Source organism: Lissotriton vulgaris, chromosome 4_1 (genome assembly GCF_964263255.1).
Source record: "Lissotriton vulgaris chromosome 4_1, aLisVul1.2, whole genome shotgun sequence".
Classification (NCBI taxonomy): domain Eukaryota; kingdom Metazoa; phylum Chordata; class Amphibia; order Caudata; family Salamandridae; genus Lissotriton; species Lissotriton vulgaris.
Genome location: NC_141691.1, coordinates 800,688,017 through 800,714,087, shown reverse-complemented (window position 1 = coordinate 800,714,087; position 26,071 = coordinate 800,688,017). Strand labels below are relative to the sequence as shown.

The 26,071-nt window shown below is 46.9% G+C and overlaps 1 protein-coding gene across 1 annotated transcript in view; it reads right to left on the bottom strand.

Moving 5' to 3' along the window:
- KIAA0319 (KIAA0319 ortholog) overlaps positions 1 to 24,369 on the bottom strand; it is a 993,525-nt gene extending 969,156 nt beyond the window's left edge. The window contains exon 1 of the mRNA XM_086965138.1: positions 23,928 to 24,369. The gene's annotated coding sequence lies outside the window, so the exon portion shown is untranslated. The remainder of the gene's footprint in view (positions 1 to 23,927) is intronic.
- Positions 24,370 to 26,071: the final 1,702 nt, after the last annotated feature.

Below are 26,071 nucleotides of genomic sequence, written 5' to 3'. Positions count from 1 at the left end.
GTCCCCTGGGCGTGCGCCGTTGAAGCAGATGGTAAAGGTTCGGATCGTGGCGCACCGCAGCCCCTTGTTGCCAGGCCCGAGTCGCACTCCGCTCGGAGTTCAGTCTTATGTTTCAGCCACGTGTGAGGCCCTCGCCTCCGTGGTCGCTGCAGTCGGAGTCAATAGTAGGTCGCGCTGTGTCGCCGGCGGCGTCCGCGCTAAGTGCACTCCGCCGTTTTCTCTCGCTCAGGGCGGTGCCCCCTTCACGTGGGTTGCACTGCCGCCCCCCAGGCCCTCTGCGGGTGTTTTGGTGGCTGGCGCCGCTAAGCTGCGAGCGTCCCTCCTTCCCAACGTTGTCTCGGACCAAAGTTCAGAGCTGCGGGGGGGGGCCGTGCCGACCCAGGCGCCCTCCGTCCTACCTTGTCGTGTGTGTGGGGCGCCCGCCCGGCAGAGCAGTCTTGGGATGGCTCCTCCGCTGTGCAGGGACTCCTCCGCCCTCGAGGGCGGTTATGTCGCGTCTCAGAGGGACCAGTGGCCGATCCCAGGTGCAGCGCTATGCAAACGCCGTGTTGAGACCTGGCGTCTGGCGGCGAGACGTGGGCGCCGGCTGGAGTCGACTTCTTCCGGCCGGGTAAGGTGAACTTCCGGTCGGGCACTCCCAGTACTTCAGGCCGGTGCTGCTGGGCTGTTGGAGGCCTCACCTCGCCGCTGCCGAACGGAGCACTTCTCGGCGTCGGATTTGCACCGGGGGCGGCTCGATGTGCGCCGCTTGGTACCCGGAGCCGATTTCACCCCTTCAGGCGGGTCAGTATACGGATGAGCAGTCGGATTTTTGCGCGGGCCGGTCTGCCTTGCGGAGCTCCCGAGTTAAGCTGCCGCCATGTTCGGCAGTTGGCCACGCCCCTCCCCCTTAATAGATTTTTATCCGTTTTCTACTTGCAGTATTCTTTTCTTTCCAGGCTCTTTTTCCCCTTTAACTAAGTTTTGCTCCTGTTTCCTCTTTTAATCTTGTTTTCTTTCCAGACTCCTTTTCCTACTTAGTTATTTTCTCTCCCATTTTCTCCTCTTAACCTTCTTTTCTCTACAGGCTCTTTTTACCCCTTAATTAATTTTTTACCATTCTTAACCTTGTTCTCTTTCCAGGTTCCTTCACCCTTAAATTCTTTTTACCACTATTTCATCTTAACCTCTGCTTTTTTCCTCATCCTCCCCTGATCGCTTCTTTCCCGTTTGAAGCCCTCTCCCTCCCACTGATCCCACCCAGTGCCCCTCCAGGGAACCTACTTAATGATGGACCATGCAGTGGGTGCGGCACTGGCGTGCCAAAGGCAAGCCTGAGTGACCCCTTCCGTGCATGGATTGCGCCCATCACCAGACCCCTTTGTCCCCTGCCTACCCACAGCTACACCAGCGCTGAGCTTCTAGCACTCAACTCCAGACCACGCAACAACAACTGCAACTGTGCATTTTCTCATTCAACAGCATGATCTTTCTCCTTTTCGTCACTGTTTCTTGTATTGTATTAGAGTCCCCCTCCTGAGCCCCTGCCCACCACCACCACAACAGGAAAACTCTACTGCTGACTGATCAACACCTGATCACTCTAAAAACATACCATTGAGATCTGGGACACTATCACCTCCCTCACAACAGAATTTGTCTTCCTCACTGAAACCTGGCTCAACCGGTCATCAGCACCGACAACGCAACCACCACACCAAACAGATACAAGATGATTCACTAGGACCACATCAACAAAAACAGAGGTGCAATAGCCATCATTCACAAAGAAACTCTCAGCTGCACAGCCACCACTGACAGCACTACCCCTATTATGGAACAACTCAACTTTGAAATCAACACCGATGGGAAAACAACAGTTAGAGGCACACTTGCCTACAGACCCCCAGCACCGCACCCTACTTTCTGCGAGGACATCCCGAAGTCATTGCCTCCCTGGCCATCAACTCGAAAGACTTCCTCTTCCTTGAGGACCTCAAGTTTCAGCTCGACGGCCTTAGCGACGCCAACACAACCAACCACCTTGAGAGCATGAACATCCTCAGCCTCTTGCAACTGGTCACTGACCCCACCCACATTAGTGGGCATACACTGGATCCCATATTTTCAGCCAGTAAATTAATCAGGTAAAGCCACACATCCGACAACGGGATCATTCAATTCTACATCACAGCCGCCCTCAACATCCCCACCAATCAGTCCAACACACCTTACAAGAGCTGGAGCACAGCAACCGAAAACCATTGGACCAACACCCTCAGTGCCTCGACCCCAGACACCACCTCCAACCTTGAGGTGTCCATTGAAATCACTGAATGAGCCAACATATTTGCACCACCCCAAACCCACCAAATGAGACAGACCCTCCAAACATGCCAGCTGGTTCACACCAGAACTTAAATCTACCAAACCCAATTGTAAATGACTGGACAGAGTCTGGTGCACCAGCAAAGCACCCAACGACTGAGCCAACTTTAAAGTAGCTCTCAACGAATACCACCAACTCCTGAAAAATGCCAAGAAAAGCACCCTGACCACTCCCTTCAAAGTCAGCTCCAGCCACAGTAAGGAACGCTTCAGCATCATCAAAGAGTTCTCCAATCCTGCAGCAACCAAGAACACCATCGCCCCTCTCAGAACTCCGCAAGACCCTTGCATACTTCTTCAGCAAAATCAACACTATCTACAAACACTTCGACCCCCAACCACCTGTCACTCATTTGAACAGACTCTACTACCTCACCGACTCCAACACAAATGCAAAAATAACTATGTGGCATCTACTCTCCACAAAGACAACCACCACCATCATGAACTCCATCCTCTTAGGAGCACCCAGAGGCCCCTGTCCCCACCACGTGATCAACCTGGAGAACAGCACCATCAGCAAGGAACTCACCACAATCCTCAACACATCCATCACCTATGGCTCTTTACCAGAGGGAAACAAAGACGTGGAAATCGAAACCTCTCCTAAAAAGAAAAAACACAGCGGACCCAAAAGAACTCAAGAACTACTGGCCCATCTCCCTTCTCGCTAAAGTTCTGGAGAAAGCAATAAACCACCAACTCACCAACCACACAGAGAACAACAACCTCCTGGACCCATCCCAATATGGGTTCCGCTCAAATCACAGCACAGAAACTGCTCTAATCGCAGCCACTGATGACATAAGGTCTCTCCTAGACAGGGGAGAAACCGCAGCCCCGATATTCCTCAACCTCTCTGCAGCCTTTGACACCTTGTCCCACTACACCCTCCTACAAGGACTCCACAAGATGGGATCCAAGGGATAGACCTCAAATGGATAGCATACTTCCTCACCGGAAGAACCTACTGCATCTGCCTTCCACCCTACACTTCGAGCCCGAAAAAAATCACCTGCGGCATTTCACATAGATCCTCACTGAGCCCAAGCCTGTTCAATGCGTGTATGGCCTCTCTGGCCACCCTGGTCAGATCCTATGGTATGAACATCATGCGATGCAATGAAAACACTCAGCTCATCCTCTCCCTATCCCCAGACACCACACACACCAAAACCATCTTCCACAGGTGCATGACTAGTGTTGCCAGCTGGACGCAAAAAAAGTTCCTCAAACTCAACACCGACAATACAGAGAGATGCTTATCTTCTGGAGCAACACCTCCCCATGGGACGAAACCTGGAGGCGAGCTAAATTTGGCCCACACCCACAGAGCATACAAACAACCTTGGCATATCCTCCACAGCAAGCTCGCAATGAAGAAGCAGATAAATGCTGTCTCATCATCCTGCTTCCTCACTCTCCACTTGCTCCAGAAAATCTTCAAGTGGCTCCCCATCAGCACCAGACGCACCTTTACCCAGGGCCCTCATCACCAGCTGCCTGGACTACGGCAATTCCCTCTATGTGTAGATCACCTCACAACTGCTAAATAGACATTAGACCATTCAGAAGGCCGCAGCCAGGCTTGTCCTCTACCCACTGAGAAGAGCCAACATAATCCCTCACCTCAAATCACTAAACTGGCTCCCCCACAGCAACCAGTGCCAGTTCAAATTGCAAACCCATGCATACAAGGTACTGCACAAAAAAGGACCTGCCTACCTTAACCAAAGGGTGAATTTTACACCAACCATCAGACAACTGCGCTCCGCCACCCTCGCCCACGTTACACCACATCCATAGAAGCAAGAGCGTCGGCCACGCCTTCTCATACCTGGCTGCAAAGACCTGAAATGGCGTCCCCCTCCTTCTCCGGACAGCGGCTACTCTACAGAAGTTCAGAAATTGATTAAGAACCTGGCTTTTTGAGTGACTACCAGGAGCAGCACCCATCCCCCAAGCTCCTGGATACCCTCACAGGTGATAAGCAGCGCTATACAAATCCTGATTGACCGATTGGTTGAGGGAGCAGTCGAAAATGCTACTCTTTGTGTGTGGGAGCAATCCTTATGTAAGTTTGGGCAGGAAAACATACGAAAAGTCCTCTCCCAGAGGGCATGAGCAGTTCTACTGCTCCCGCCTGCTGGGAGAGGACTTAATGTTTTCTCTCGCTTGGCGGGAGTTGTCAAAGCTTCTGCAAAATTAGAGCAAACAGCTCCCTATGTCCCAGGGGGGGCACCTTGAGACATAAGGAGCCAGCCCTGGGAAGTGGCGGTCCTCATGTCCATTAATGGCTTCAGGGGGGACTATGCGGTCTCCCCCCTTTTTTATTTAGGGCCAGCCCTGGGGAGGTGGTGGTCCCCAGGCCGAGAGCAGTCTGGGAAGGGGGCAGCTCCTCCCTCCCTGTAAAAATATGCACATGCCACGGAGAGGTGGTGGTACCAGGGCTGAATATGGCCCGGGAGGGGGGGCATGCAGCCCCCTTCCTTTACTTTATTAAATGCATTTTGCCCTGGGGTAGTCCAAGGGGCAATTTATCTGTAAGGATGGGGCCTTGCCCTCTTATTTCATGATGAAGCCCCAGGGAGGTGGAGGTCCCAGGGAGGGGGGCCGCATGTCATCCCTCCTTTTCATTTTTGGTTTGCCCTGAGCCCTGGGAGGTGGTGGTGCCCGGGCCAGATCGGCAACGGGGAGGGGGCTTGCATGCACCCCCTCCATCAATTATGAATAGAATTAAGCCCCCGGGACCTGGCCCACCAAGACCTTACTTGTTTTTCATTTTCATTTTTACTGGGGTTCGCGAATCTTCAGGATTTGTCCTGCAAATTGTGTTTTTTTTAATGCATTTTAGTCTGGAAGGGACCTGGGTAACCCCACGACCAGACCTAGGGTGTCAGGGTATTCCTACTCTGCCCCTTTCACTTTTTTTAACATTTTTCCTTGGAACTCGGCTCAGTCGGAGTCCCAAGATGGCTGCCAACAATTCCTGGTTGAAGTGTTGGCAGCCAATTCGATTTCTGCATGAGATGGGTAGGATTTGTGGAGGGTCAGCACCTCTAGATATTCAAATCTGGTCTTCCTTTAATATCTCAAACTACTGAATGGATTTACCCTAAATAACAGAAAGGGCTCTTTCTGGACTAAGATCTAGCTTTCTGCTAAATTTGATTAATTCCGTCCAGCGTTTCGTTCTGTAGTTGTGTCTAAAATCTCTATGGGAATTAACACGGGGAAAAAGCGTTTGGGACCCCCTATTTTTCTCAACCCCCACTTAACGAATCCCCCTGAACCTTTCAACACAGCAGTTGAATTTAGCTTTGTACTAATTTCGAAACACTTGAGAAGATTTGTTAAATGGCGCCAAAGTTATAAGCAAACAAAAAAATGCCTTTCCTATGGAAACTAGGTCCAAACTATACCTACCTGCTGGTGACTACCCATAGGTGATATATATATGTCCGCTAGCTAATGATTTTCTGCTACATTCCTGCTGCTACACATCTGCACTTTAAGCAAATAGTAAGGAGAAAATACTTTGTTGTACACAGCACTTTATTTTTATATTAATCTGTATATATATATAAACTCATCTTACAAAGATGCATGCAACCAAAAATAGCAATTCTGGACTGAGCCCGGTAATAGAATCAGATACCATACAGCCATTCCTCACTGTCAATGAATTACCTGCTCTAACTGATATGATGATTCAGAAAAGGGGGTGGTGATGAACAGAGTGTCTGAATTAAGCAGACCACTCTTACCCAGTCCAAAGATCAGGGCTTGATCCATCACCGTTTTTTAGCTCACTGCACCATCCCAGCTCAGAACTTGGGTATATGCAAATTAGTCTGACCATGGCCCAGTGCATCATGGGAACAGGGCAGACCAAACTACCAAGCCAATTCTTATACTGGGAAGGAAACTAGCTACCGGGGACCGGTTTCTGGCATTTCAGCCGTCTTCGGCCCGGCTTGCTTGAATCCTGATGGTGCAATGAGCTAGGGACTCACATCTGAGTATACCCTTCCACGCTTATGGTGGACAAAAATGATTCAGAAAAGGGGGTGGTGATGAACAGAGTGTCTGAATTAAGCAGACCACTCTTACCCAGTCCAAAGATCAGGGCTTGATCCATCACCGTTTTTTAGCTCACTGCACCATCCCAGCACAGAACTTGGCTATATGCAAATTAGTCTGACCATGGCCCAGTGCATCATGGGAACAGGGCAGACCAAACTACCAAGCCAATTCTTATACTGGGAAGGAAACAAGCTACCGGGGACCGGTTTCTGGCATTTCAGCTGTCTTCGGCCCGGCTTGCTTGAATCCTGATGGTGCAATGAGCTAGGGACTCACATCTGAGTATACCCTTCCACGCTTATGGTGGACAAAAATGATTCAGAAAAGGGGGTGGTGATGAACAGAGTGTCTGAATTAAGCAGACCACTCTTACCCAGTCCAAAGATCAGGGCTTGATCCATCACCGTTTTTTAGCTCACTGCACCATCCCAGCTCAGAACTTGGCTATATGCAAATTAGTGTGACCATGGCCCAGTGCATCATGGGAACAGGGCAGACCAAACTACCAAGCCAATTCTTATACTGGGAAGGAAACAAGCTACCGGGGACCGGTTTCTGGCATTTCAGCCGTCTTCGGCCCGGCTTGCTTGAATCCTGATGGTGCAATGAGCTAGGGACTCACATCTGAGTATACCCTTCCACGCTTATGGTGGACAAAAATGATTCAGAAAAGGGGGTGGTGATGAACAGAGTGTCTGAATTAAGCAGACCACTCTTACCCAGTCCAAAGATCAGGGCTTGATCCATCACCGTTTTTTAGCTCACTGCACCATCCCAGCTCAGAACTTGGCTATATGCAAATTAGTCTGACCATGGCCCAGTGCATCATGGGAACAGGGCAGACCAAACTACCAAGCCAATTCTTATACTGGGAAGGAAACAAGCAACCGGGGACCTGTTTCTGGCATTTCAGCCGTCTTCGGCCCGGCTTGCTTGAATCCTGATGGTGCAATGAGCTAGGGACTCACATCTGAGTATACCCTTCCACGCTTATGGTGGACAAAAATGATTCAGAAAAGGGGGTGGTGATGAACAGAGTGTCTGAATTAAGCAGACCACTCTTACCCAGTCCAAAGATCAGGGCTTGATCCATCACCGTTTTTTAGCTCACTGCACCATCCCAGCTCAGAACTTGGCTATATGCAAATTAGTCTGACCATGGCCCAGTGCATCATGGGAACAGGGCAGACCAAACTACCAAGCCAATTCTTATACTGGGAAGGAAACAAGCTACCGGGGACCGGTTTATGGCATTTCAGCCGTCTTCGGCCCGGCTTGCTTGAATCCTGATGGTGCAATGAGCTAGGGACTCACATCTGAGTATACCCTTCCACGCTTATGGTGGACAAAAATGATTCTGAATCGTTTTTGGCCACTATACGTGTGGCAGGGTATACTCAGACATAAGTCCCTTTCTCACTGCACCATCAGGATTCAAGCAAGCCGGGCCGAAGAAGGCTGAAATGCCAGAAACCGGTCCCCGGTAGCTTGTCTCCTTACTGGTGAAGAATTGGCTTGGTAGTTTAGTCTGCCCTGTTCCCATGATGCACTGGGCCAGGGACAGACTGATTTGCATATAGCCAGGTTCTGAGCTGGGATGGTGCAGTGAGATAAATAACGGTGATGGATCAAGCCCTGATCTTTGGACTGGGTAAGAGTGGTCTGCTTAATTCAGACACTCTGTTCATCACCACCCCCTTTTCTAACTGATATGATGGCACTAATGAATGACACCTCCTAGCAGGAGAATTTTGACAATATCGATTGTGGAAATGACTTACTAGCTGGAGATCACACACCATTCAGAGCTGCATCTAAATTCCTTCCACAAACACTGAAAGACAATGTAGACCTCTTTGGTGAGAATGTAACTAAAGACCTAAAAAATTTATATTTCCAAGAGAATCAAAAGAAATGTAAAATGAATCCCAGGAAAGCTATTTTCCACAAAACAGTAAAGAAACTACCGATGGAAGATGGCCTCCTAGTGAAACCTTCGGATAAAGGAGGGACCGTAGTTCTCTGGGGAAAAGAACAATACAAAAAAGAGGCGATGGGACAATTATCCGACCGCAGTTGTTATAAACGAATAAGCCCTAGAGAGTATGAGAACGTAATTGGAGAATTTTATGGGAGACTGGATCACTGGAAGGAAACTGGTTTATTGAGCTGGGATGAACACAAATACATCAAACAAGACAATCCAGTGATCCCAGTCTTCTACATGCTACCAAAGATCCATAAAAACGCCACTAGTCCACCAGGGAGGCCCATCATTTCATCATGTGGCAGTCTATTTGCGAAAGCGTCAAGATATATAGACTATTTCCTAAATCCTATTGTCAGAACACTTCCATCTTATATAAAAGACTCTACCGATTTGTTTAAGTGTATTTTTGATATCTGTTGGGACCCTACAACTATGGTTCTAATGACATTGGACATTTCAACCTTATACACTAGTATAAGACACACAGATGGTCTTAGAGCATGTGAGCATTACTTAAATAGGAGACCGATACGTCTTGCATCCCAGAATAGAATGATTCTCGAAATCATGGAATGGTGACTAACAAAAAACATTTTTCTCTTTGGTAATGATCTGTATATCCAGGAGCGGTGGACCGCGATGGGCACCTGCTTTGCCTCCAGTTATGCCAACTTACACCTCGGCTACTGGGAGGAGCAGGTGCTCAGAGGGGGCCCTCTTGATCATTGGTCGGAACATATCCTATTATGGGTACGATATATTGATGATGTCTTTGTGTTGTGGCAGGGCACGGAGGCATCAATCAACCTGTTTATCGAGGAAATAAATCAGAATTCGCTGAATTTGGAATTCGTGGGGAATTCCAGTAAAACCTCGATTGATTTTCTTGATATCAGGATTACCCCCTTGAACAACAAACTAGAAACTACCGTGTTCCGAAAACATACTGCTGGGAACTCAATCTTGCACGCCGAGAGTGCTCACCCCACGGCGTTAATAAGGAGTATTCCGTTTGGGGAATACTATAGGGCAAGGCGTACCTGCAGTAGTGATGAGCAGTTTGACACCATAGAAATTGAAATGACCCAGAGGTTCTTAGAAAGGGGATATAGCAAGACGATCCTGAAAGGTGCCTCAAGAAAAGCCAGGAGGTTAACTAGACACACTTTACTCTTTTAGCCCTCTAGAACCCAAAAATTGAACAGAGGTCAGCAAGATCAAGGGAGCTCAAGATTCATTACCACATACAATACCAAGCACAAGGAAGTGAGATCTATCCTTAGAAAACACTGGTATCTGATTAAAAACGATCCAGTGTTAGGTTCAAAGGTGAAGAAGAACCCTGAAATCACTTACAAAAAATCTAAGTCATTAAAAGATTTGATTGTACGTAGTGAGTTCTTGGACAAGAAAAAGAGTAATGCAGACTGGCTAAAACCTAAACCCGGTTTTAAAAAGTGTTTTAAATGTAAAGCGTGCCAGCATGGAATAAACCGCACGGATTTTAAAACAACTTTTAATAAAATCGTGAAAGTGAAAAGTACCATTACGTGCAAAAGTGAGTACGTAGTCTGTCTATTACAGTGCCCATGCCCAAAGATTTATATCGGTAGTACGATTTTACCTGTACACCAACGGATCCTACAGCACAGAAGGGCAATAGTCAATCAGGATAGGTCTTACCCAGTGGCCCGACACTTTGAATTGCACCACCAAAGTAACCCCGAAGGCCTGCAATACTCATGCATTGCAGAGGTCCCAAAGAAGAAAAGAGGGGGAGATAGGAAAAGTGAGCTTAGAAGATTAGAGACCTATTTCATACTAGAATTTAATTGTAAGGAGCCACAGGGATTAAACGTTGATGAAGACCTTTACACATGTTTAAACTGATTGACTGTATATATAATGAATTGTTTTTTCTAACCTCGAGTATACCGAAACTGCATCTGGAAACCTTTTGTTAATGATTTTAATTGACAGAAATTTTCAATTTTAAGAGTCTTATTCTGAGTTCCTCTCCTTTTTAAATTGCATGGTTGGTAGTGTGTTGTTCTGTAATAGAACTGGCTCAGGGGCAGTTACATTGTGATGAGTAATGCTGTTTTTCTGTGATATGCACTGACACTTTAGAAAAATATCTGCAGAAGTGCAATATGAGTGGAATGTTTACATATATGAGGTACTGTTGTTGATATTGAAGCATTAGCACTTTATTGAAATTGAAATGCACTTTTTAGCACTGGCACTTTATAATTCTTCTGTGCAATATCTAGATAAAATTTTACAGTATAAGAATACTAGTTTACGAAAGCACTTGCACTTTATGATTGAGGAATAAAGTTAACCTGATCGATCAGCATTACCATCTGCATAAGTCCCATTACGATCTGTGAGATAACATGATCAGCAGAGCCAGAGGTGAATCCACATAAGATATAGCTGTGTTAAGTTGAATACATTATGGCAAAATACTTAAATAATATTGAGATGTAAGTAATTAATGATTTTCATTTGCAAAGAAGGTCCCATTTGTTGAAAAAGGCACTGGCCTTGAAAAAATGTGAAACATTGTGTTTACGCTTTCAATATGTAAAACTGCACTTGCACTTATGTCCTGCTCATTCTCACTTTGGGATTTTAACGTTTGTTTACATGTGTATCTGCTTTAAAGCAGAATAACAAATATTTTTACTTATATAACATCCATTTTTGATGTATTTGAAAGTGCTAAAATGGCTGCCGTATTCGCAAACAACTACATTTCTTATTGTGAGTCCCTCTACTGTTTTCACTATGTTTTCATGCACTAAAGGGAGGGCTCTAGACAATGCAAAAACATCGTGATCAAGGGAGCTTGACTCCCGAAACGCGTTGATGACATTGCTACAAACTGAATAAAAGAAGCCTATGAAACGATGTTCGTGAGTGCCTGGATGATTTCAACCAGAGTGTAATTGGAATTGAAACCTTATTTTCAATATATATATATATATATATATATATTCAATGAAAAAAACATAGGTTTTAGCCCATATATAGTTAGGGATTAGCATTTACAAAACCTTATTTTACTCGCATAAAACCATTGAAATTCGCATATTTAGTTAGTTGCGCTAACTATATATCGCGCACCCGCAATCCACTGCTGATGATGTCACATATTACATCATTCATGACATGGTCAGTGACATCACTGATGACATCATCCAGTGACTGTATGTTTCTGTAAAGTTAAAATATGTATTACATATTGAAGAATGAGTGGATGTATAAGTGTCTGGATGAAGGATTTAGTAGGTGCATGACTGACTGTATAAGTGAGTGATTAAATGTGTCTCACTGAGTGCATGGGTTAGTGACTAAACTGTCTTAATTTGTGCATCATTATGTCTGTTGTTCTGTAAACTGCTGCATGTGTTGATCAGTAGCTATATGAGTAACTATATGGGTTATTGATTGGTTGCCCAAGTATTTGTATGGGAGACTGAGTGTGTGTGGGGGTGGCTGGGAGGTGTATGACTCTGTGCATAGATGTGTGAGCAGTTGATTCACTAGATGTATGGGTTCAAAAGTGCATGTGGAAACAGCTGTATGGGCGGTTGACTGTGTGCATGAGTGTATTGGTGAGTGAATGGATATCTCAGTGCTACATGTCAAAGTAAGTACATATGTAAAACACAGTACATGTGAGAGTTGACATATATAAATAACTGTGCATAAGAGCCAGTGAATGTGTGAGTGGCTGTATGGATCATTGTGAACTTGTATCAGGGATTGTATAAGGGAGTAAATATGTGTTCGTATATGTTTGAATAAGTAAGATGTGTATAACTGTATAGTTGAGGAAATGGAGGTGTGATTGATTCTTTGCATGACTGACTAGGTGTGTGAGTAACTCCATGGATGAGTGACAGTCTGTGAGTGTCTGTTGACACTGAGTGTATCTAAGGTTATATCAGAGTCTGAAGAGGTTCATCGTATAATCACATGAATGATGTCATCAGTGAGTGATCAGTAATGTCAAATGAGATGTCATCAGTGATGTCATCAGTGATGTCATTTAAGATGTCTTCATTGATGTCATCAGTGATGTCATTTGAGATGTCATCAGTGATGTCATCAGTGATGTCATTTGAGATGTCATCAGTGATGTCATCAGTGATGTCACTGAGCATGTCATGAATGATGTAATATGTGACATCATCAGCAGTGGATTGCGGGTGCGCGATATATAGTTAGCGCAACTAACTATATATGCGAATTTCAATGGTTTTATGCGAGTAAAATAAGGTTTTGTAAATGCTAATCCCTAACTATATATGGGCTAAAACCTATGGTTTTTTCATTGAATTTCAATGGTTTTTTAATAACAAATATCAAAAGCTGTCAAATGTCAAGTACGTGATAGGTAAAAACATTTTCGTGTTTATGCACGCTGATGTGCTTTAAACGCTGCCCCCCCCCCTCTTTTCTCTTAGAAGTACTCTCTCTTTGCAGATAGTGAAGGGTAGTTAACGCAGGCCTTTGCCCCCGTTGTAATCCGTCGTGCCTGCTTGTCTCTCCATTTGATTGATTGTTATCCAAGCATTTACTATTTTAGAATTTATTCTCTTTGGTTCATTCTCTATTTACTAACAAGCACAAAGCCGCAATACTCTGTTTAGTCTTTGCAGATAGTGAAAAATCGTGTAAAAAAAAAAAATAATCGAGCAAAATCAGTAGGCCACTAATGGGATCTCTTTTTGACCTCGCTAAAATAGAAACATTTGGAACAACCCTTCATGAGAAATACGAAACTAGTGAGATGAACTGAGCTCCACACCATGATGGCTGCAAGACAGCTCGGCTCCGCCACCCACCCCGCTCAAAATAACGATAAACTCTATGCAAATATTATAAATATATACAACACACCAGCAAAGTAACAGGGTAAAACATTTTATTAAATAACTATTTACATAACTATTTTATACTTTTTGTTGCCTGATCCGGCTAGCTCAATCGATCGAGCATGAAACTCATGCACTCTGATAGCAAGCGTTGCTGCTGATGCTATGCAAACAAAAACTGGTTTTCAGTTTGTACATTCTTCAAGATTTTTCATCCAAGGCTGGTTGAGAGTTAGTAGAACGATGGCTTCAGATTTTCAACATACGGTGTGGTGGCGCGGACTGGGAGGGTGCGCTTGACTTCTGCCCCCTCCCCAAGTCGTGTTGCCCTGGCGTGGCCTAAGATCTCCCCCGACATAGGCGGCCGGCTCCCGGGGTCCGGCGGAACTTTTTGCCTTTTGATGACTCTTCCATTCTGGACCTTATCCCACAATCCGTTTTACCTGAAGACACGCTGTAGTGGGGCGCCCCTTTACCGTTTCAGTTGCCATTCCGCCCGCTTTTGCTACACTGTGCCTCTTCCGCCATTCAGCTGTTTACCGCCCGCTCTTGCGACTACAGCGTCTCGCTCACCATGTAGTTGAGTTGCTCCCGCTCTTGCGATGCAACTATAGGCGGCTGCCACAGGACTCTCAAAATGGCGGCCGCCTCTTCAGATTTGGGCGTGGTCCACTAAAATGGCCATGGGACACCTTGGAACTTGGACGCTTGTCTGCTAGGGCTTGGGCCCCATTCTCGAAAGCGTCCACTGAGCCTTGAAGATTCTACAAAAGTCTTGGGGGCCCCCCGACTCCCACAGGCTTCTGGTGGGGAGCGGCTGCCATGATTGCTCGTGGAATGGCCACGACTGAGATACGAGATGGTGGTGCTCTCATGCTAACGCCAGCTTCAGTCTGAAACATCCAGAAACACTGTAGACTACCAATTCGATCAGTTCCGGTAGCGCCCCAACGTGACCCGGTAGGGAAGAACTTGCCCTCCCCTCTTTGACTGATGGTTCTTGTTGCCTGTCCCTTCTGTTGTCATTTAACAGAACTTTTTAGACTGCTGAAAGGGGTTGTGTTCCGACCGCTGGTTGGTGGAGACATTTTGACTATATTCTGGACCTACGTTGTCGCGTAATGCGTTATATGACACGCCGCGTTAGCGCACCCGGAAGTACTCCAGTGCGCGAAGCGCAGCTTCCCGGAAGGGATCCGGGGCGCGGCGCGCAGCGCGTAACGTAAGCATAACAGGTCATGTGACTTGTTAATAAAACTTTTCATTGGTTCATTTTACTTTTGTTATTCTAATGATGAAAGGCTTGGTCATATGACCTAAAAATTACGCTTTTTATTGCTTTCGAACATTATTTTTTCTTAAACATATATATTATAATGTTCCAGGCTAATGTATTTTCCCGGAAAATTTACAACTGTCCTGCAAGTAAAATATATTCCTTTTTCTAGAAAAAGGGCGTTTCTTCGTCCCATGACGGAGCCGTTGAGCAAAAGATGCTCGGCCTGCTGTCTTAGTCGCCGATACGCCTGAATATCAGATTCTTATCGATCACTTTATGTTGCAGGAGTAAAAAACACAACAGCCCTTGACCATTTATCTTTACTGCGTTCCTGCGTATTATACCTTTTATCCGTCATGTAATTGGACTGCTTTATTTCACTTGCCTTTTACTGATTCGAAAACAGTGACTAAAATTAAAAACTTTACCAATGTAAATACTACTACCATGTTTTGTTTTAAAAACCTTTATTGTGAAAATGTCAGTATACAAATACGGGCCTATAACCACATGGGCCGGCCACGGAGCAAACTGGAATCGTATATGATGAGGAGACATTTACACTGTAGAGGAACGCAACGAGTGGGCCATTAGGTTGCAAGAACTAAGGTGTCTAACAGTTGCGGAATCGGTGGCCGTACATTTTGTAATTAAAATACGACAGGGCCACTTACAATAAAATTATCTAGATATACATTTGCGGGCAAGTACCATGGGTGACGTTAATTCGAACTTTCAATAGTACAGTAATCAATAACACATCAGAACTTAATATCAATAGGGATGTCGAAATATTCAATCAATTCTCATTCCCGCCCGCCATGTGCTTCAAAACTGCATACGTATCTCGTGATATCAAGGTTGTGCAACCAGTACACAACAAGAAGTTACGAGTCCCATTTATACCGGCGCCATTTTGGGCGAGGCCGGGCAGGTCCAGGATATAGTCAAAATGTCTCCACCAACCAGCGGTCGGACCAGAACCCCTTTCGGCAGTCAAAAAAGGTTCAGTTAAATGACAACAGAAGAGATAGGCAACAAGACCAACAGTCAAAAGAGGGGAGGGCAAGATCTAAAGCCATTGTTCTACAAACTCTCAAGCAGACTTGGATGGAAAAGTCCTGAAGAATGTACAAACTGAAAACCATTTTTTGTCTGTATAGCATCACCAGCAACGCTTGAGTCAGCTTTGTGTGAAGCCGCCATTTTGATTCAATCAATAGCGTCCCCCTGCACACATTCAGGGACCTGGTCTCGTCTAAAGGTCAAACGAATTGTGGGACAAGATGCAGAAAGGAAAAGGAAAAAAGTTCCGCCGGACCATGGGACTTTCGGCGCAGCATTGTAGGATGGCCACACCAGTGCGGCAACTTGCTAGACACCACCTCGGTGCCATCCAGATCTCGGCGCGTTGTGCTTCCTTCGGCCTACTGTAGCCGCAAGTGCGGACGCAACTCAGCTGGATAGCGAGTGAAACACCAAGGGGCGCCCCACTGCAGCCGAGGAGCCTCCAACTTGGGGGCGACGCACAGCATCACATTGCTTTCTCAAACAGCCCCCACTGACTGACGCGACCTCACAGGCCAACGGGGCGCCCCACGCCGACTTTCGGCGCAGCATTGTAGGATGGCCACACCAGTGCGGCAACTTGCTGGACACCACCTCGGTGCCATCCGGATCTTGGCGCGTTGTGCTGCCTTCGGCCTACTGTAGCAGCAAGTGCGGGCGCAACTCTGCTGGACGGCGAGTGAAAAGATAAGGGGCGCCGCACTGCACATCAGGTGCCTCCACCTGGGGAGGCGAGAGAGGCCAGTTTGCGCCACCTCCCCCCCCCCCAGGCACCCCACGCCGACTTTCGGCGCATTATTGCAGGTTGGCCACACCAGTGCAACTTGCTGGACACCACCTCGGTGCCATCCGGATCTCGGCGCGTTGTGCTGCCTTCGGCCTACTCGCACATCGGTCCGCTACTGACGCCGCCTCACGTGCCAACGGATTTTCTACGCTTTTTATAGCAGCGCGTAACGTAAGCATAACAGGTCATGTGACTTCTTTATAAAACTTTTCATTGGTTCATTTTACTTTTGGTTTCCTAATGATGGAAGGCTTGACCATATGACCTAAAAATAACACTTTTCATTGGATTAAAACATTTTTTTTTCCCAAACGATGAAAGCCCCACCTTGTTTCTAGATGTTTCAGACTGAAGCTGGCGTCAGCCTGAGAGCACCACCATCTCGTGGCTCCGTCGTGGTCATTCCGCGAGCAATCATGGCAGCCGCTCCCCACCGGAAGCCTGCAGGAGTCGGGAGCCCCCAAGACTTTTGTAAAATCTTCAAGGCTCAGGGGACGTCCGAGTTCCAAGGTGTCCCAGGGCCATTTTAGTGGACCAGGCCCAAATCCGAAGAGCCGTCCGCCATTTTAAGAGTCCTGTGGCAGCCGCCTATCGCTGCACCGCAAGAGTGGGCGCAACTCAACTACATGGTGAGCGAGACGCTGTACCCGCAACAGCGGGCGATAAACAGCCGAATAGCGGAAGAGGCACAGTGTAGCAAAAGCGGGCGGAATGGCAACTGAAACGGTAAAGGGGCGCACCAGTACAGCCGACGAGCCTCCACCTGGGGAGACCCGTTCACGCCGCCTCCCCCCCCCCCCCCGGGGCGCCCCATGCCGTTTTTCGGAGCAGCATTGTAGGATGCCAAAACCAGTGCGACAACTTACTGGACATCACCTGGGTGCCATCCACATCTCAGCGCGTTCTGCTGCCTTGGGACTATTCGCACAACAGACCGCTACTGACGAGGCCTCCCGGCGCACCCCTCGGGACGCCCCACGCCGTTTTTCGGAGCTGCATTGTAGGATACCAAAAACCAGTGCGGCACCCAGGTAACATCACCTGGGTGCCGTCCAGAACTCAGCACGTTGTGCTGCCTTGGGACTATTCGCACAAAACACAGCTACTGACCATTGTTGCTTCTTTTTTCAAAAAAATGTTTAAATCTATTTACTGTTTTTGTTGCGTTCTATATATTTAAAAGTTATTAAAGTGTTATAATCCTACTTTGTTGGAGTGCTATATATTTATAATGTGACACATAATTGTAAAAACTTTGATGTACAAAGAGGCATCCCTGGAATCTTCCGCTTCAGGCTCGGTCCCAAACACCCTCACAGTGAGAATCCCCTCCCCAAGCACAATACAGGATGGTTATCAGATAGTAGGAACGCGTGTGGTGTGACGGATCTCATCGGGTGGGGGCCTTGATCTACTGTAACTCCTTTGAAGAGGGGTGATTCTCTACAGCTGGGGCCATAAACTACATCTGCAGGGCTAGGTGATAGCCTGGGACCGGCATGAACAATCGGACACAGAGGAAGAGGAGTGTCAGAGGGTGCGGTAGTGAATAGGGTGAAAGGGTGGTGTCGGGCGGGCACAGGGTGTGATTCTCAGGGAAGAGCAGCGCACATGGGAGGAGGTTTCTGGCCCATGCATGAGAGAGAGAGCGGGGGTGACCAGTGAGTGGGGGAGATGCTTGCAAGGGTGAGGAGCCATGCTGAGGATCGGCGGCGTGCAGAGAGTGGGTCTGGTCAAGGCATCTAAAATGGCTGCCATGCTCAACAAAAGTGTGGCATTGCAAAAAAGACAAGATTGCGCAGACAATGTTTATCAATAAGGATTAATTTATAACAATTATTTAAAACAAAATATTTACTCGCAGTGACAAAATGGCGGTCAACAGTTCCTGATTTCCATCGAATCGAACGTTAACAGACGTCACGCAGCAAAAAAAAAAAACGCTCACGCACAGCCGCTGGAAGACATTTATCCACATATATGTGCCTCCTCAGCCACCCTCAGAAAACAAAAGGTGTCAGGATACGTCTCCCGTACCCCCTTATACCTAGTAATTTAATGAAATCGAAACACAAAATGGCGAACAAAGAGGCATCCCTGGAATCTTCCGCTTCAGGCTCGGTCCCACACACCCTCACAGTGAGAATCCCCTCCCCAAGCACAATACAGGATGGTTATCAGATAGTCGGAACGCGTGTGGTGTGACGGATCTCATCGGGTGGGGGCCTTGATCTACTGTAACTCCTTTGAAGAGGGGTGATTCTCTACAGCTGGGGCCATAAACTACATCTGCAGGGCTAGGTGATAGCCTGGGACCGGCATGAACAATCGGACACAGAGGAAGAGGAGTGTCAGAGGGTGCGGTAGTGAATAGGGTGAAAGGGTGGTGTCGGGCGGGCACAGGGTGTAATTCTCAGGGAAGAGCAGCGCACATGGGAGGAGGTTTCTGGCCCATGCATGAGAGAGAGAGCGGGGGTGACCAGTGCGTGGGGGAGATGCTTGTGAGGGTGAGGAGCCATGCTGAGGATCGGCGGCGTGCAGAGAGTGGGTCTGGTCAAGGCATCTAAAATGGCTGCCGTGCTCAACAAAAGTGTGGCATTGCAAAAAAGACAAGATGGCGCAGACAATGTTTATCAATAAGGATTAATTTATAACAATTATTTAAAACAAAATATTTACTCGCAGTGACAAAATGGCGGTCAACAGTTCCTGATTTCCATCGAATCGAACGTTAACAGACGTCACGCAGCAAAAAAAAAAACGCTCACGCACAGCCGCTGGAAGACATGTATCAACATATATGTGCCTCCTCAGCCACCCTCAGAAAACAAAAGGGGTCAGGATACGTCTCCCGTACCCCCTTATACCTAGTAATTTAATGAAATCGAAACACAAAATGGCGAACAAAGAGGCATCCCTGGAATCTTCCGCTTCAGGCTCGGTCCCACACACCCTCACAGTGAGAATCCCCTCCCCAAGCACAATACAGGATGGTTATCAGATAGTAGGAACGCGTGTGGTGTGACGGATCTCATCGGGTGGGGGCCTTGATCTACTGTAACTCCTTTGAAGAGGGGTGATTCTCTACAGCTGGGGCCATAAACTACATCTGCAGGGCTAGGTGATAGCCTGGGACCGGCATGAACAATCGGACTCAGAGGAAAAGGAGTGTCAGAGGGTGCGGTAGTGAATAGGGTGAAAGGGTGGTGTCGGGCGGGCACAGGGTGTGATTCTCAGGGAAGAGCAGCGCACATGGGAGGAGGTTTCTGGCCCATGCATGAGAGAGAGAGCGGGGGTGACCAGTGCGTGGGGGAGATGCTTGCGAGGGTGAGGAGCCATGCTGAGGATCGGCGGCGTGCAGAGAGTGGGTCTGGTCAAGCAGGCCCGGACTGGCCGTTGAGGGCACCGGGTAATTCCCCGGTGGGCCGCATGGTTGGGGGCCGGTTTTGGGCCCCTGGGGCCGTTTTTGTTACAGGGCCGTTATGCTGCAAAAACGGCCCTGTAACAAAAACGGCCGAAAACCGGCCCTGTCACAGAGCGCTGTCGCACCTCTCCCCCCTCCCCTCTCCTCCCGGAGGGGGGGGGGGGCGGCCGAGCACTTTGCCAGGGCCGGTTCTGGTTCCCAGTCCGGCCCTGTGGTCAAGGCATCTAAAATGGCTGCCGTGCTCAACAAAAGTGTGGCATTGCAAAAAAGACAAGATGGCGCAGACAATGTTTATCAATAAGGATTAATTTATAACAATTATTTAAAACAAAATATTTACTTGCAGTGACAAAATGGCGGTCAACAGTTCCTGATTTCCATCGAATCGAACGTTAACACACGTCACGCAGCAAAAAAAAAAACGCTCACGCACAGCCGCTGGAAGACATGTATCAACATATATGTGCCTCCTCAGCCACCCTCAGAAAACAAAAGGGGTCAGGATACGTCTCCCGTACCCCCTTATACCTAGTAATTTAATGAAATCGAAACACAAAATGGCGAATTCACGTTTCGCTACCAGTTTGCGACCCGGTTCGCGAGCCGAGAAGCGCTTCTACCGCGAAAAATCAAATTTTTATTATTTGCCCCACGGAACCCTTTAATAACCCCAACATCATTCCTAGGGGATCAAGAGGGGTCTACCTAGCCCCCTTTCATTAAATTCCCCCTTCGTTTTTCACCTCTTCTTGTCTCTCGATCCTACCGAGAGACAAGATGGCGGCCGCACCGGACTGTTTAGAATGTTGACAGACACCGGAGAGCCAATCAGCTTCGCTACGCAAAGCTCCGTTACGCGAAAAGTACGCGATCTGGAGCGCTATCTGGGACGCTGTCACAGATATACCTGTTTTTTAAACGTTAATTTCTCAAAATCCACTGGAGCACATATATTGAGACCCAGCAAAGGCACATTGGGCTAACAGTCCCTACAATTTTGCCAAGTTTCGTACAAATCCATTCAGCCGTTCGAGCTAAAAGTGAGGCCAAACGCCCTATGGAAATTAACATGGGAAAAACGCGTTTTGGGACCCCCCTTTTTTCTCGGCCCCCCCTTGACGAACCCCCCCCCAAAATTTTCAGGGGCTGCTCAGAAACAAAATGTGCCATTTTCCTGAAAATTTCAGCCGATTCCGTCCACAAACGCCAAAGTTATTAGACATAGAATTTTCAAAAGTTCCATAGAGAAATAATCCTAACTATATATACCTACTGGCTATCGCCAGTAGGTAATATATATATATATATATATATATATATATATATATATATATATATATATATATATATATATATATATATATATATATATATATATATATATATATATATATATATATATATATATATATATATATATAAATAATCAGTTTTGCACAATCGCACATTTGCGCTTTAGAAACAGGCTAAATATATTCAAGACGAGATAAAACTCATGAATTAATATGATATATGATAACAATAGCAGTAAGCAGAAAAGAAGGGATTATTTAATAACATTATTGAGAAGATAAAGTCTAGAAGAAGTATATAGAAACAAGGGACTAACCATATATGTGTTCCGATTTTAATCGTCATTTTATCCCTCATTTAATGTATTAATATTGATAGTCAATATGTTTTATTATATGTTGTTCTTTACATCAAATCCACATTGTATTATACAATAACTGATTTTCATTGAGAAGAAGAAAAAAGAAAAAAAAGTATTTCTGACCCAGAGCATTATGCTGTCAGATGAGTATAACAGTCTGTTCTCTATGTTTAAGGTTAAACCAATTAACTTGTCACTTTAAATTACTTGTTCCCACAATGCAGTTTGTCATGTAAACAAGGCCCGTCCAGGACAAAACGCGTTATGACGGACAAACAGCAATAAAATATATTGCACCAGGTATAGTGGGTCCCTGTCCGTCTTTTTCCAGAAGCAGGAAACTAACCGAGCTGAGAAGGTTGATATATATATGTATATATATATATATATATATATATATATATATATATATATATATATATATATCTTTACCTACTGGCTTCCATCTCTCTAAAACAGCATAAAGCAGTGGGCATTGTGCTGGGACATAAAGAAAGTGCCACTCAAAAAAACAGCTTCCCCACAATACGGTTGTAGGGCTTGAATTACACAGAGACTGCTAGTACCTAAATATACAAGGTTGTCTTCACAAATCTTCCATAGTAATCAAGACACTAATTAAAAGTTGCAATATTGATTCATCAGCATATGCCAGCATTGGCATATTTGCCAATCCCATTGACATCAAGCACAATTTATTAGAGTAACATAAGTGAAACTGTATATATTACACCCCTTAAACTTTGTGAAGGACATTTGAAGCCGATGCAACTTACTCAAGGGGGAATTTAGTAACAACACGAGTTACTGTGGATTTGTGACAGATTTGTTGGGCGATTGCTTCTGACCTGAGTGGTAGATCTAGTAAAGTTTTGAAGGGCTGCAGTCTTGTTAAAGACTTCAGGCTGTTTCTTCTGATTCGAGAAGGACATCTAGTAATTACTCTAGCTATGTGAAAGGCCAGACAGATTGGCTTTGTAAATGCTTGTTTAATCAGCGGTCCACTCTTTCTTAAACCATGTGTGGTTCTTTCTAGTGAGGCCTACAGCTCTGGCAAGAAGGTAGGAAGACAGACCGGCGTAGGCAGACAAAGGCTGAATTGGGCCCAAAGAAAGAAGCAGCTTCGTGATTCATGCTCCAGAGACAACATGAATGGTGAACACAGCTGTCCCTCTCTCTCTCTCTCGAATTCAAAACACCACCTGTAAAAATGAATGCCCGACGCATATTCTTCCACAGTGAAAAACACTTGAAAGTAGAGACATTGAGCGCGTCTGTACTCAATGCAAAGAATACATTTAATTATTTACAATCTGTTACAGGTCATTCATGTAAGGGTTATATTTTGGGCGCATCGGGAATTGTGACCTAATAAAGCCTCACTTTCAAAATAATTGTATACTTTTCAGAGTTAATACTTTTGTATGTAGGTACCCTTTAAAAGTGGACTTATTTTCCTATCCAACTCTCCCTCCCATCCTCCTTGTGAGCACTAAGCTCTCGTTGTGTCCGTAATATTATGGAGGAGAGGGTTCGGTCGCTGTCAGTTGGCACAGCGTTGTTGTCGTGCGAGTGAGACCCATCTGACAATATGCAATAATTGCGTTTCCCTGCCCCAGGGTCAGTGTTTACAAATTAGACTCCACCACCTGATCGATAACCTCTCATCACGGTTGCGCATGTATTCGCATATCAGACTGAAAGCACAGGCCATGCTCACTGAGGAAAGCATATTAGTAAATGAGAGATTTGAACAAAAACACCGATATACAACGTTCTATATATAAAATTAATAGCGTTTAATTCATCAAGGTAGCTCAGAGGTGCAATGCTCAAGCAGCAGCGCTCTTAGTGCAATGTGTGGAGGCGCATACTTCCGGTCGGATCAGTGGAGAGGAGAGGTGTGCGTGGAAAACTGTGTGCCACCACCACTTCTCACAGGTATGTTACGACGTAATTGGCTACTACACCCGTTGCTTAGGGTTTTACATAATCTACGGGTCACATGTTGTGTAAATTGCAGCCCATAAATAGGCTATATTAAATTTTAGTGGGGGTCGGGATAAGCGACCTGCAGATTAAACGCAGACCTAAGGCGCGGGTGTTGTAGCCTACTGAGCACAACAGTACTGATATAACCAACCATGTGGGTTGCAATTTACACACTGGCCTTTTGCACTCTGACAGGTTATGATCTGTGAAATGAGGGGCAGTACATTTTAATTCAACAGCTTACGTCCAGTGGATCGTGGAAACGAAAAAAGACCACAATGCATGCGTGACGATGCACCTTCTCTGTTGCGGGGATGCTCACAGTCACACTGCAGTCTATGCTTTCATTCACCACACACTTAATTGCACCGTCACCGTCTCGGAGTCGTACCTGTTATACCGCTGCTACACTCGTGGTCTCGAGGATTATCTTCTCCACGGTCGGGCATGGGCAGAACCTCGTTTCTCTTCCCGGCTCCCATCCACTGCTCCTCTGCACCTGCCGCAGCTCCCAGGGACGCGGAATATGACGGGAGGAGGCAGGGACGGCGCTCGAGGCGGAGGGCGTGGTCGAGCAGGAAGGAAGGGGCTCCGCGAACCGAGCCACGAGAGCGAATCACCAGGGGCAGCGCGTGGCGTGGCCCGGGGCGGCGCGGGCGCCTGTCCCTGCGCTCTTTTTATACAATTTGTCCACCGGGGAGAAGGCTCCAGTGTCGCCCCAATATGCAGCGCGGCGGCGGCCCTGGGGAAGCGTCTGGCGGTCCTCGTCACCGCTGTCTGCTCTGTTGCTGCTGCTTTCAGGAGGGCTCAGACAGACAGACACAGAGGCTCGCATGGAAGTATTGTTCCCGCTCACCAAGCATTGTCACCCTTGGGCTCCCTCAGTGCCCGAGGCGACCTCAGACCTTGTTGGGCAGCGCCCTGACTACCAGCACCGGGATGTGACATGCTGCGTGTCTTCCTTGGGAGTACAGTATTTACTGCGCCCGATGGCTGGCAGAAGCAAGAAAGCAAGCTGCAACCTCAGCAGTTGGTGCAAATGCTTGACAGCGCGAGAACGTACTCCCCGTACATACGATCTGTTAATGTTGTTGCGTTGTCGTTTCTATCTTACCTCCCAAGATTAACATCATGGAAGTGCAAACCATCTGTTATACAACTGTACGCTCAGTAGAAAGCAACCAAGCCTATGTGTGCCTACTGCCCAGTTCTTACAACTAAAGGCGTACCACAAATATTCTATTCTATTCTATTCTATTCTATTGTTTTGGTAAAGCGCAAACAGCTGCCCCAGCGAAGAGGCGTCCCGGCGCTAGAAAACCACAGACCCTGGCCTGAGAGTGGAAGGTGGAGAGGAGGATTAGGGGAAAGGGAAAAGATGCGTTTTAATGGCCTTTCGGAAGGCTGGCAGACTTTCTATGGAGCGGATATTTTGTGGCAGATCGTTCCATAGTTTGGCTCCTAGGACCCTAAAGGAGCGGCCGCCCATGCAGCAGAGTTTTATGCGAGGAACGCACAGGAGGTGCTGGTTAGAGGATCGCAGGTTACGTGACGGAGCGTAGGGAGTGAGAAGAGGTCGTAGCAGTGTTGGGTTTCCGAGTTTGAGAATTTTAAAGGTCATGATGAGGGTTTTGAATTTAATTCTGGAGTCAACGGGTAGCCAGTGTAATTTGCGAATTGTAGCTCTGGCCGAACATCGGCGAGGGAGGCCGACTAAGGCTCTAGCCGCAGAGTTCTGCACGCGTTGCAGTCGTGCTATCTCTCCTTTGTTGGCGCCTAGGAGGAGTACATTGGCGTAGTCCAAACGCGAGAGGATAGTTGCTTGAATGATAAGCTGGCGGACCTTAGCGTCAAAGAAGCCAAGTATGTGGCTGAGACTCCTCAACAGGCCAACACAGGTGCCAGCAACTTTTTTGGTGTGGGTCTGCTAGTTAAGTGAGGCATCCATCCATACTCCTAGATTTTTAACTAGGGATTTGGGGGGTGGGATGGTGCCTAAGGAAGACGGCCACCAGTGCTCATTCCAAAGGCTGGTGTTTTTACCAAGGAGCAGCACTTCTGTTTTTCCAGCGTTGAGCTGTAAACAGTTGTCTGTCATCCATTGGGCTACTGCGGAAAGACCGTTTTTAAATCTGGAGGCTGAGATGGAAGGGCCTTCTGTAAGAGTGATGGCCAGCTGTGTGTCGTCGGCGTACGACACCAGTGTCAGGCCCCACTCTTTGGCCACTGTCGCAAGAGGTTGCACATAAAGATTAAAAAGGGATGGGCTCAACGCCGAGCCCTGCGGAACTCCCTGTGCAATGGGATGGGGTTTAGAAAGAAAGGGGGGTGCTGAGACCCCAAAGGATCTGTCTTTGAGGAAAGATCGGAACCACTCCAATGCAAGGCCAGATACTCCGAATGTCTCCAGACGATTAAGAAGAATGTCGTGGGATACCGTGTCAAAGGCCTCGCTGAGGTCGAGAAGGATCAGCGCAGCGCTTTGACCGGCATCTAAGATCGTCCGGAGGTACTCGGTGGTGGCCAGAAGAGCAG